A 14,273-nucleotide genomic window follows, 5' to 3' on the forward strand; every position below is an offset into this window, starting at 1 on the left:
CTCCGGAGTGATGAGTGAGTAGTTCACCCCTGGACTATGGGTCCATAGCAGTAGCTAGATGGTCGTCTTCTCCTAATTGTGCTTCATTGTTGGATCTTGTGAGCTGCCTAACATGATCAAGATCATCTATCCGTAATACTATATGTTGTGTTTGTCGGGATCCGATGGATAGAGAATACTATGTTATGGTGATTATCAATCTATTACTTATGTGTTGTTTATGATCTTGCATGCTCTCCGTTATTAGTAGAGGCTCGGCCAAGTTTTTGCTCTTAACTCCAAGAGGGAGTATTTATGCTCGATAGTGGGTTCATGCCTCCATTGATACCAGGACGGTGACGAGAAAGTTCTAAGGTTGTGGATGTGATGTTGCCACTAGGGATAAAACATTGATGCTATGTCTAAGGATGTAGTTGTTGATTACATTACGCACCATACTTAATGCAATTGTCTCGTTGCTTGCAACTTAATGCTGGAAGGGGTTCGGATGATAACTCTGAAGGTGGACTTTTTAGGCATAGATGCATGCTTGGATGGCGGTCTATGTACTTTGTCGTAATGCCCCGATTAAATCTCACTATATTTATCATATCATGTATATGCATTGTTATGCCCTTTTCTATTTGTCAATTGCCCGACCGTAATTTGTTCACCCAACATGCTTTTATCTTATGGGAGAGACACCTCTAGTGAGCTGTGGACCCCGGTCCTATTCTTTACATCGCATACAATCTACTGCAATACTTGTTTTATTGTTTTCTTCGCAAACAATCATCTTCCACACAATACGGTTAATCCTTTGTTACGAGCAAGCCGGTGAGATTGACAACCTCACCTGTTTCGTTGGGGCAAAGTACTTTGGTTGTGTTGTGCGGGTTCCACGTTGGCGCCGGAATCCCTGGTGTTGCGCCGCATCACATTTCGCCACCATCAACCTTCAACGTGCTTCTTGGCTCCTCCTGGTTCGATTAAACCTTGGTTTCTTTCTGAGGGAAAACTTGCTGCTGTGCGCATCATACCTTCCTCTTGGGGTTCCCGACGAACGTGTGAGTTACACGCCATCAAGCTCTTTTTTCTGGCGCCGTTGCCGGGGAGATCAAGACACGCCTGCAAGGGAGTCTCCACTTCCCAATCTCTTTACTTTGTTTTTGTCTTGCTTTATTTTATTTACTACTTTGTTTGCTGCACCTAAACAAAACACAAAAAAATTAGTTGCTAGTTTTACTTTATTTACCGTCTTGCTCTCTATATCAAAAACACAAAAAAATTAGTTACTTGTCTTTACTTTATTTGCCTAGTTTACTTTTTGCTTATTTCATCATGCTTAATCCTAAGTTTACTTTGGAAAAGATACCGGTAAGGCGTGGGTGTATCATTGGAAGAGATAATATAGAAGAATTTTTCACCCATGTTAGTATGGATGAAGATTTAAAGATATAGCATTATTAAAAACTGCCCCTACTTATGAAAGTGTTGCGGCCTGTTTAATACACATGTTGGAAACTAGATTTGTTAATCTCAATCCCATAATACAACATATGTTTCTTACACTTACGGATATAGAGATGGGAGAAAAGAGAAATTTTGTTTTAAAAGTCCTTGTTAGAGAATTTGAAGATATAGCTAAAGAAGCTAGAAAAGTTTTTATCAAGCATAAGAGGCTTGGTTTCTTTCCCGATTTTAAACAAATACTTGAAAAGATGGATATGGATAGAATTAAGTATACTAGTAATGTTAATGATGGTAGGGAAATTAAAGCGCCAATACCTAGTAAGCTACTAGGGATGCATGAAGCTTTGGAAAATAATTATGCTTGGCTTGTTCTCGAAAATTTGTTTGATGAGAATAGTAAGCCTAGGAGCAATGAGAGAGGAGTTACTTATATAGACCAGATACAATGCATTGTTGAGAAAACTCCCAACTCTCAAGGTAATAATGTTGATGCTTCTTCATTTGAAAATACTTGATTTGCACTTTCTGCACCTAGCTGAAAGGCGTTAAAGAAAAGCGCTTATGGGAGACAACCCATGTTTTTACTACAGCAATCTTTGTTTTATATTTGAGTCTTGGAAGTTGTTTACTACTGTAGCAACCTCTCCTTATCATGTTTTTGTGCCAAGTAAAGTTTCTATGTTAAAGTTGATGTTATATTTGGGATCGCTCGCGCGAAACAGACATTGCTGTCATGTCACGAATTCCGGCATAAGTCTCCGTAGAAAATTCAAAAAAATCTGCAAATTTACGAGCGTGATCCTCAGATATGTACGCAACTTTCATTAGTTTTGAGTTTTTCCATTTGAGCAAGTCTAGTGCCCCTTTCAGGTTCATCTTTACGGACTGTTCTGTTTTGACAGATTCTGCCTTTTATTTCGCATTGCCGTATTTGCTATGTTGGATGAATTTCTTTGATCCATTAATGTCCAGTAGCTTTGTGCAATGTCCAGAAGTGTTAAGAATGATTGTGTCACCTCTAAATATGTGAATTTTAATTGTGCACTAACCCTCTAATGAGTTTGCTTGAAGTTTGGTGTGAAGGAACTTTTCAAGGGTCAAGAGAGGAGTATGATATACTATGATCAAGAGGAGTGAAAGCTCTAACCTTGGGGATGCCCCCGTGGTTCATCCCTGCATATTTTAAGAAGACTCAAGCGTCTAAGCTTGGGGATGCCCAAGGCATCCCCTTCTTCATCAACAACATCATCAGGTTCCTCCCCTGGAACTATATTTTTATTCAGTCACATCTTGTGTTCTTTACTTGGAGCGTCGGTTTGTTTTGTTTTTGTTTTTGTTTGAATAAAATGGATCCTAGCATTCACTGTGTGGGAGAGAGACACGCTCCGCTGTTGCATATGGACAAATATGTCCTTAGGCTTTACTCATAATGTTCAAGGCGAAGGTTGAAACTTCTTCGTTAAATTGTTTTATGGTTGGAATCGGGAAATGCTACATGTAGTAATTCTAAAATGTCTTGGATAATGTGATACTTGGCAATTGTTGTGCTCATGTTTAAGCTCTTGCATCATATACTTTGCACCCATTAATGAAGTAATACATAGAGCTTGCTAAAATTTGGTTTGCATATTTGGTCTCTCTAAGGTCTAGATAATTTCTAGTATTGAGTTTTGAACAACAAGGAAGACGGTGTAGAGTCTTATAATGTTTACAATATGTCTTTTATGTGAGTTTTGCTGCACCGGTTCATCCTTGAGTTTGCTTCAAATAACCTTGCTAGCCTAAACCTTGTATCGAGAGGGAATACTTCTCATGCATCCAAAATCCTTGAGCCAACCACTATGCCATTTGTGTCCACCATACCTACCTACTACATGGTATTTCTCCGCCATTCCAAAGTAAATTGCTTGAGTGCTACCTTTAAAATTCCATCATTCGCCTTTGCAATATATAGCTCATGGGACAAAATAGCCTTAAAAACTATCGTAGTATTGAATATGTACTTATGCACTTTATCTCTTATTAAGTTGCTTGTTGTGCGATAACCATGCTTCTGGGGACGCCATCAACTATTCTTTGTTGAATATCATGTGAGTTGCTATGCATGTCCGTCTTGTACGAAGTAAGAGAGATCTACCACCTTAATGGTTGGAGCATGCATATTGTTAGAGAAGAACATTGGGCCGCTAACTAAAGCCATGAATCATGGTGGAAGTTTCAGTTTTGGACATATATCCTCAATCTCATATGAGAACATTAATTGTTTCCACATGCTTATGCATTAAAGAGGAGTCCATTATCTGTTGTCCATGTTGTCCCGGTATGGATGTCTAAGTTGAGAATAATCAAAAGCGAGAAATCCAAAATGCGAGCTTTCTCCTTAGACCTTTGTACAGGCGGCATGGAGGTACCCCTTTGTGACACTTGGTTGAAACATGTGTATTGCGATGATCCGGTAGTCCAAGCTAAGTAGGACAAGGTGCGGGCACTATTAGTACACTATGCATGAGGCTTGCAACTTGTAAGATATAATTTACATAACTCATATGCTTTATTACTACCGTTGACAAAATTGTTTCATGTTTTCAAAATAAAAGCTCTAGCACAAATATAGCAATCAATGCTTCCCTCTGCGAAGGGCCATTCTTTTACTTTTATTGTTGAGTCAGTTCACCTATCTCTCTCCACCTTAAGAAGCAAACACTTGTGTGAACTGTGCATTGATTCCTACATACTTGCATATTGGACTTGTTATATTACTTTATATTGACACTATCCATGAGATATACATGTTATAAGTTGAAAGCAACCGCTGAAACTTAATCTTCCTTTGTGTTGCTTCAATACCTTTACTTTGATTTATTGCTTTATGAGTTAACTCTTATGCAAGACTTATTGATGCTTGTCTTGAAGTACTATTCATGAAAAGTCTTTGCTTTCTGATTCATTTGTTTACTCATGTCATTACCATTGTTTTGATCGATGCATTCATTACATATGTTTACAATAGTATGATCAAGATTATGATGGCATGTCACTCTAGAAATTATCCTTGTTATCGTTTGCCTGCTCGGGACGAGCGGAACTAAGCTTGGGGATGCCGATACGTCTCCGACGTATCGATAATTTCTTATGTTCCATGCTACATTATTGATGATATCTACATGTTTTATACACATTATATGTCGTATTTACGCATTTTCCGGAACTAACCTATTAACAAGATGCCGAAGAGCCGATTGGTCGTTTTACGCTGTTTTTGGTTTCGAAATCCTAGTAACGAAATATTCTCGGAATTGGACGAAATCAACGCCCAGGGTCCTATTTTTGCACGAAGCTTCCAGAAGCGCGAAGGGGAAAGGAAGTGGGGCCACGAGGCGCCGCCACACTAGGGCGGCGCGGCCTGGCCTTGGCCCGCGCGGCCCTAGCGTGTGGGGCCCTCGTGTGGCCCCCGCGTTGCCCTTCCGCCTACTTAAAGCCTCCGTCGCGAAACCCCCGTACCGAGAGCCACTATACGGAAAACCTTCCGGAGACGCCGCCGCCGCGAATCCCATCTCGGGGGATTCAGGAGATCGCCTCCGGCACCCCTGCCGGAGAGGGAATCATCTCCCGGAGGACTCTTCATCGCCATGATCGCCTCCGGAGTGATGAGTGAGTAGTTCACCCCTGGACTATGGGTCCATAGCGAGTAGCTAGATGGTCGTCTTCTCCTAATTGTGCTTCATTGTTGGATCTTGTGAGCTGCCTAACATGATCAAGATCATCTATCCGTAATACTATATGTTGTGTTTGTCGGGATCCGATGGATAGAGAATACTATGTTATGGTGATTATCAATCTATTACTTATGTGTTGTTTATGATCTTGCATGCTCTCCGTTATTAGTAGAGGCTGCGGCCAAGTTTTTGCTCTTAACTCCAAGAGGGAGTATTTATGCTCGATAGTGGGTTCATGCCTCCATTGATACCGGGACGAGTGACGTAAAGTTCTAAGGTTGTGGATGTGCTTGTTGCCACTAGGGATAAAACATTGATTCTATGTCTAAGGATGTAGTTGTTGATTACATTACGCACCATACTTAATGCAATTGTCCGTTGCTTGCAACTTAATACTCGGAAGGGGTTCGGATGATAACACTGAAGGTGGACTTTTTAGGCATAGATGCATGCTGGATGGCGGTCTATGTACTTTGTCGTAATGCCCCGATTAAATCTCACTATATTTATCATATCATGTATATGCATTGTTATGCCCTTTTTCTATTTGTCAATTGCCCGACTCGTAATTTGTTCACCCAACATGCTTTTATCTTATGGGAGAGACACCTCTAGTGAGCTGTGGACCCCGGTCCTATTCTTTACATCGCATACAATCTACTGCAATACTTGTTTTCTTGTTTTCTTCGCAAACAATCATCTTCCACACAATACGGTTAATCCTTTGTTACGGCAAGCCGGTGAGATTGACAACCTCACTGTTTCGTTGGGGCAAAGTACTTTGGTTGTGTTGTGCGGGTTCCACGTTGGCGTCGGAATCCCCGGTGTTGCGTCGCATCACATTTCGCCACCATCAACCTTCAACGTGCTTCTTGGCTCCTCCTGGTTCGATTAAACCTTGGTTTCTTTCTGAGGGAAAACTTGCTGCTGTGCGCATCATACCTTCCTCTTGGGGTTCCCAACGAACGTGTGAGTTACACGCCATCAGCAGCTCATGTGGTTATAATTATTGAAATACATAGAGATTGGATCAAGCTACTACCACAAACCCCAAGTCCAGGGGTGAACTACTCCTCTCTCATGGTGGAGAGTGACATGGAGGTGTTGGTGAAGGAGGAGAAGCCACCAGAGGCGATTTCGGCAGCGGTTCCCCCTCCAATCTCCCTCTAGCAGCAAACTGTTGTCTCTCTGTTTCATTGTTTTTGAATTCGCCTTCGTGCGTCACGAAATAAAACACTATGGGGTATATATATAGGTGTTTTCAGATAAAATCACATCCGCGATCTAACGATTGAGGCGAATCAGACGACCGAGGGGGAAGATCCCCCAATGGTGCGACCTGGGTAGGGGCCCATGCCATGGCCTTCTCTCCCGACATGTTGACCTCCTAATGCCATACTTTGGCTTTTGGATCCGTATTAAAAATTTCGAAGCGTGCTCTTTGATCTTGCCCTTTTGAAGCCGCGCAGCTTCAGAAAAGTCAAAAATGCCGAAAAGAGTTTTTTTTTTGCCTCATAGAGTTAAGAAACAAATAAATGTGAACTTTATAAAAAAATACCCGAAACCAATGTAAAACATGTTGAAAACATCATATAGCATTCAATTATCATATATATCATACCATAATGACCAAAGTTCATGGATACATTTTCAATGCACCACCTTCTCAGTTTATCTTTTCAAAGCCTTAGATTTAATCTGTATAGCATTGATGTTGCTTTGTTATTCAATCTACGTACTCCTTTCCTCACAACGCTATTGTTGTGAGTTATCTATAATATTCTTGAAGCTTTAGATGTTATTTAATATAATTGAATGTATCTTGTGAAGACTTTCATTCACCCTCTTTAGTCAGACTGTTGGGGGGATGACCCCCGGTATGCCAAAGGCATGCCAAACCGGATGGTCTTATCCGTCAAGATACCGGTTTAATATTTATACCGGAACTCAAAGATAGGAATTTGGCTAAGTAAGCTAAGCTGGTATCCCCAAGAGGGGTACACCGGGACCGGATAGAAAGGATGCCGGAGACCGGAAGAAGAACATGTTGGCGGGACCGAGTCAAAGATTCTCTCCGAGCTAGCGGACAAGGATGAGCTAAGCAAAGTGGCTTTAAACGAAGGCCCGAAGACAAAGAGGAGGATGACGGCCAAAGAAGCCGGAGGACGTCGACCTCCTTGTTTAAAGAAGACCCCGGCGTCATCTATGATTAAAGTAGCTTTGTAAAGTATCTTTGTAAAAGTAGTTTGTCTAGTCAAAGATCCCATTAGGGTTTCTTGTCTCGTAAGCCACCCTCTCCCCTATATAAGGAGAGGGGGCAGCATCTTTCATACGCGCGAAACGATAGCAGAAGATAAAAAGAGAACCTTGTAAGCTCAAACCTGTAACCTGTGCAGATCAATGAAGATAGTGATCTAGAGCGAGTTCTTCCTTGTGTCTTTCTTCTTCAACCTCTGGCCTTGGCAAAGTTCTTGAGGAAACCATCCGGAAGTTCATCCCATCTAGTCATAAACCCTCCCCCGAATCCTCTAGCGTCCATTCGGCCCCAAGATAAGCCATCCTATGGCATCTGTTTGTTCACCACGATGACAGTTGGCGCCCACCGTGGGGCATGAAGTGGCGCTTGCTGGAGTTCATATTCGGGCGGGCATCCTCGACATCAACGACGAGCGCACGGTGTCCGCGCTCGTGCAACGCATCTACAACATGGATTTCATCAACGACAACGCAGGCTGCTTCGCCAACGGCGGCAAGTTCCCGCAGAACGGCCGCACCATCGAGTTCGGCAGCCTCCGCGTCTATTTCGGCACCGTTCCTGTGCGCCGGCGCCTCTCGCCGGTGCCTGGTGGCGCCGGATCCGCCAAGGTGGCTGTGTGCTGGCCGCGCCGCCGGCAGCGTGGAGGTCATGATGGCTGGTGCGGTCAACACCGGCAAGGGAGCTGTGGAGGAAGGAGATGAACGTGCGGCATCAACCCGCCCGGCAAAACCGCCGCTGGAGCGTGACGCAGGCGTCGCGGGAGCATCTTCAGCGCCACCGGCAACACCTCTTCAAGCGGCGATGCACACGCTGGCCACGCCCATCGCGCAGAACATCGACCCGGCAAAGGCTCAGGAGGAGCTGGAGGCCACGCGCAAGGCCCTGCTTACCGGTGGCGCCGACATCATCCGGGCGCAACGCGAGCTGAACCTAACCCTACGTGAGTATAACGCAGCCCATGGCTTTGCTTCTGTTAGTGCACATGCCGCTAGGATACCGGAAAACCGGCTTAAGGCTCGCAATCTAGATCAGGATTTGCGCAAAGAAGTTCTTGCTAGGCAAAAGTGCATCCGTATCCGTAAGCATCGTAGAAAAGCCTAAGTACGGTAGCTCGGATAAAACTATAAAAGCCGCTAAAGCTGCAGTAGAGCTATGTGAATCGCTTTCCGGAGACGAGTTGGCAAAGCAGCAAGAGCGTGTAAAAGAGCTGCTGAAAACTATCGAGCAGCAAAATGCTGAACAGCTAGCTAAGCTGAACAAGGCAGTGGCCTCAAAATCCGCGTGTTCAACAAAGAATGCCGGAAGCAAGTCCCATGGGCAGGCATCGTCCCCCCATCCGGACAAAAGAAGGGAAAGAGAAAAAATGCACGGCAGATGACTGTGTATGATCCAGTTCTTGCCGGAAAGCAAAAAGTCGGGCAACATGATGCCGGTAGAAAAAGCCAAGGGGCAGATCGGGGCTACGCCAAGGGAGGCTATGCCGGAAACAATCATGCCGGTAGATATGAAACCGGGCAAAATTATCGAGCCGCAAGAGTGGCATATGTCGATGAGGAAATGCCACCACCAGGGTACCGGCAGGCAAGAGCCGCGGAACCGGAAGGATATGACGAATCAGATTCCGAGGTGGAACGGACAAGAGTCCACCGGAACCCTTTGGGGGAACGCCTGGGAGAAAGATGTTTGCCAGACCGGGATGCGAGGCACAGGTTGGACAGAGTACATCTTTCTGCAATAGTCGAATGTGAGGGACCTCCTGGCCCAAGGTGTTTTGGCCCACGAATCATGAGAGAAGAACCACCGGTGCGCAATTTCCAGTTGCCCCGGGACACAAGAACGTATGATGGTACGACCAAGCCGGAAGAGCGGGCTGGCAGATTATGTCACAGCTGTATACGTGGCTGGTGGTGGAGTAAACCGGCGTTGGGCGGTAAGAATCATACCGTCCTACCTGGTAGGTCCTGCAAGGATTTGGCTTAACAATTTGCCGGCAGGAAGCATTAACGGATGGTTGGATTTTGAGGAAGCCTTTGTGAACAACTTCAGCAGCACTTACAAGAGGCCAAACCGGCCCCAGCAGCCCGCGCTGTGCCAACAGCGTGCAGGAGAAACAGACCGGGATTATCTTACCCGGTGGAACTCAATGAGAAATACATGTGAAGGAGTAATTGAGGCACAAGCCATTGCTTGGTTCAGTCAAGGATGCCGAAGAGGATCGCCTTTGTGGCAAAAGCTGCAGAGAAGCATGCCAACAACCTTGGCGGAAATGATACGTGTGGCAGATAGCTATGCATTGGGAGACCCAATGCAACCGGCAGTGCAAGCTGAGCCGGAGCAGTCAAACCCGCCGCAGCAGCGACAAGAGCAATACCGGGACAACCGGAACAACAAAAGAAGGGAAGATTTACCATATCGAAGGTATGCACCACAGCAAGTTGCTGCCGTGCAAGAAAATTATGACGCCAGCGGCAGTCAGAGACAGAAAACCGGATCGCAGCCATGGGCGGGTCCTAAGAAGCAATGGGTCGAGAAGAAACCACGGGGCCGGAAAAAGAATTGGCAAGAGCCACGTGAAATACACCATGGAAGCCGCCATGGACCAACCTTGTCGGTGGCATACGCCGAACCCGGATCACCCGTCAAACCATCTGACGAAAGATTGTTCTTGGACTAAGTACTTAATGCAAAAAGGGGCAGTGAAGGATGCGCAAGGACAAGGCTGCGCCACAATGTTGCCGCCGCCGCAAGATATGATGCGCCAACAACAACTACCACCACCACCACCGCTTACTGGAGCAAATGCTCTACCGGTACAACCTCAGCCAAACAGGCAGCAATACCAGCAAGTTAACCGGGTGGAGGAAAATCGTGATCAACCTCCGCCACCGGCACCTTTGGGCCGGAATGTTTATGAAGACCCACATTTGTGCATGGTTGTCTTTGTTACCGAACCAAACGACAGGCAGAGCGTGCATCGCCGTTCCATGGAAGTAAACGCGGTGATGCCGGCAGTACCCAAGTACATGCTATGGTCAGATCAGGAAATCACCTGGTCGTTCAAGGATCACCCCAGAATCATGCCGAATCCGGGCGGATATGCTCTTGTTGTGGACCCAATCATGAAGGGGCCGGAAACTCGGGTGAAATTCAGCAACGTGCTGATAGACAACGGCAGCAGCATAAACATCATGTACAAGCACACCAAGCGTACGCTGGGCATAACGGAGAATATGCTGCAGCCAACTCACACAACTTTCCATGGGATCGTTCCCGGTTTGTCTTGCGCCCCGATAGGAAAAGTTCGGGTGGATGTATCGTTTGGAGGACGTGACAATTGTCGTGTTGAAAACATTGAGTTTGAGGTGGTGGACTTAGATAGTCCTTACCATGCATTGCTGGGAAGACCGGCATTGGCAGCTTTCATGGCCTCAACCCATACGGCTTACCTCAAGATGAAGATGCCGACACCTCGTGGACCCTTAACCGTGGTGGGAAACTATAAAGTCTCGATGGAAACCGCTTCCGCCGGATCAAACCTAGCAGAATCACTGGTGATAGCGGAGGAAAAGAAAAGGATGCAAACTGCTGTTGCGCTGGCTCAGTCATCAAAGTTGAGCTTAGCGGCAATGAGTGGAAACCTGGCCTCACCGGCATTCAAGCCGACAAACGAGACAAAAGACATTGTGCTGGATCCGTCTTACCCAGAGCGCACCGTTCGTATCGGTGCCGGCCTCAGTCAAGCATAGGAAAGCGCGCTCGTCAGCTTCCTCCGTGAGAATCGGAACATTTTTGCCTGGTCAACTGATGACTTGGTAGGAGTTCCGAGGGAGCTGGCTGAGCACTCTTTAAACGTCCGGAAGGATGCCAAGCCGGTGAGACAACCCTTGCGCCGGTTCGCAGAAGATAGGAGGAAAATCATTGGAGAAGAAGTGACAAAGGCTGTTGGTTGCCGGTTTCATCGTGGAGGTCACGCACAGAGTGGCTGGCTAATCCGGTGATGGTCGAGAAGAAAAAAGATGAGAACCTGGAGGCACAAGCTCCGAAGGTGTGGTGCATGTGCATCGACTACACCAACCTCAACAAAGCTTGCCCAAGAGATCCTTTCCCTTTGCCCCGAATCGATCAAGTGATTGATTCTACTGCTGGGTGTGAGTTGTTGTCCTTCCTGGATGCGTATTCCGGATTCCACCAAATCCCTCTGAAAAAGGAAGATCAAATAAAAACTGCGTTCATTACCCCCGCACGGGGCTTATTGCTATGTGACAATGCCTTTTGGTTTGCGCAACGCTGGTGCAACGTACCAGCGCTGTATGCAAAAATGCTTGTTTGATCAAATCGGAAAGAATGTGCAAGTTTACGTGGATGATATTGTGATAAAAACTAAAGTAAAAGATACCTTAATCGATGACATCCGGCAAACATTTGACAACTTAAGACGGTTCCGGATGAAACTCAATCCGGCAAAATGCACCTTCGGTGTCCCTGCCGGCAAGCTGCTTGGTTTCCTTGTGTCAAGCCGGGGCATTGAGGTCAATCCGGTAAAAATCCGGGCAATAGAAAGAATGACTATCCCGCGAGAACTAAAAGATGTGCAAAAGTTTACCGGAAGCTTGGCATCGCTAAGCCGGTTTATAAGCAGGCTAGGAGAAAAGGCCTTGCCACTCTATGCTTTGATGAAAAAATCGGATACTTTCGTCTGGACCACACAGGCAGACGCAACGTTTAAAGAATTGAAGAACATGCTCGTAACGGCCCCGATTTTGGCCTCACCCTTGGAAAGAGAACCTATGTTGCTTTATATAGCGGCAACAAACCGGGTGGTTAGTGTTGTGGTTGTGGTGGAAAGAGAAGAGGAAGGAAAAACCGTCCAGAGGCCGGTATACTACCTGAGCGAGGTGCTCTCCTCTTCAAAGCAGAACTACCCACACTTCCAAAAGATGACTTATGGCGTGTTCATGGCCGCCACGAAACTCAAGCATTACTTTGAGGAACACCCCATGAAGGTGGTAAGTGAGGCACCCATCTCCGATATCATGGGTAACAAGGATGCCAGTGGACGGATTGCAAAATGGGCAATTCAGCTATCACCATATGTACCGGTGTATGAAAGAAGAGATGCCATAAAATCGCAAGCTTTAGCTGATTTCTTGGTCGATTGGGCGGAGATACAATACAAGCCGCCGGATCACAAGATAGAATCTTCGGAAGATGCACTTTGACGGATCCAAACTCAAGGAGGGTCTGGGTGCCGGTGTGGTACTCACCTCACCTAAAGGAGATCACCTCCGGTATGTTCTGCAAGTGCACTTCAGGGCGTCAAACAATGTCGCTGAGTACGAAGCTCTGATACACGGGCTTAAGGTCGCAAAAGAAATCGGAGCGCTCCGGATCATTTGCTACGACGATTCAGATCTGGTGGTGCAACAGTGTTCCGGAGATTGGGATGCAAAAGATGCCAACATGGCCTCATACCGGTTTCATGTGCAAAAGATTGCCGGCTTCTTCGAAGGCTGTGAGTTTCACCATGTGCCACGGGCTGAAAATGAAGCCGCGGATGCTCTGTCCAAGCTGGGCTCATCCAGGCAAGAAATTCCCCCCGGAATAGCCTTGGCACACTTAAGAGTTCCATCAATCAAACCAAGTCCGGAATCGGAGTCGATTTTCGTACCGGAATCACATGTGGTGCCAATGGACATCGATGAAGGAAACCTGGGGACTGTTCCGGCACACTCGGGGACTCCACCAGTAAGCTCGGGGACTGCGGTACCTATACCGGCAGAAGTAACACTCGTGGACAACATGGACATAGACATGCCGGTGTTCGTGGTTAGAGAAGCGCCATCTTGGGTTAAACCTATTAAGGAATTCCTGATCAACGGCACCTTGCCAGTTGACGAAAATGAATCCAGAAGAATACAGAGGAGGTCCAAAGCTTACACTATTATCAATGGTGAGGCATACAAGAGAAGTGTTACCGGTGTCCTCCAGAGATGTGTGGAGCCGGAAGAAGGAAAAGAAATGCTTGAGGAAATTCATCGAGGAGAATGCGGGCACCACGCCTCGTCAAGGGCACTGGTGGCAAAGGTGTTCCGGCATGGATTCTACTGGCCAACGGCTTTGGAGAATGCGGAGGATATGGTAAGAAAATGCAATGGGTGCCAGAGGTACGCCAAGCAAAACCATACCCCAGCGTCCGGTTTGAAAACCATACCGCTAACTTGACCATTCGCTGTCTGGTGCCTGGACATGGTTGGACCATTTAGAACCGCAAGGGGAAACATGACCCACATCTTGGTAATGGTGGATAAGTTCACCAAGTGGCTGGAAGTGAAGCCTATCGCAAAATGTGATGGCCACACAGCGGTAAAGTTCCTAAAAGATGTAATTCTGCGGTATGGATACCCGCACAGTATCATAACCGACAATGGCTCAAATTTTGCTCAAGGAGAGTTCAAACGATTTTGTGAAGACAAGAACATCCGGTTGGATTTGTGCTCAGTGGCGCACCCACAAGGCAATGGCCAAGTTGAAAGAACGAATGCTTTAGTGCTTTCCGGTATCAAACCACGACTCATTGATGCAATGGAAAAATCGCCGGGATGTTGGATCGATGAGCTACCATCAGTACTGTGGAGTCTAAGAACAACTCCGAACCGGTCTACCGGATACACGCCATTCTTCATGGTTTATGGGGCTGAAGCGGTCATACCAACCGACATTCTCCATGATTCCCCAAGGGTGCAGCTCTATACCGAAGAAGAGGTAAAGGAGGCCCGAGAAAATGATGTGGACTTGCTAGAAGAAGCAAGAGAACTAGCTCTGGCAAGAACAGCCATTTATCAGCAAAA

The sequence above is a fragment of the Lolium rigidum genome, chromosome 2, assembly GCF_022539505.1.
Source record: "Lolium rigidum isolate FL_2022 chromosome 2, APGP_CSIRO_Lrig_0.1, whole genome shotgun sequence".
NCBI lineage: Eukaryota > Viridiplantae > Streptophyta > Magnoliopsida > Poales > Poaceae > Lolium > Lolium rigidum.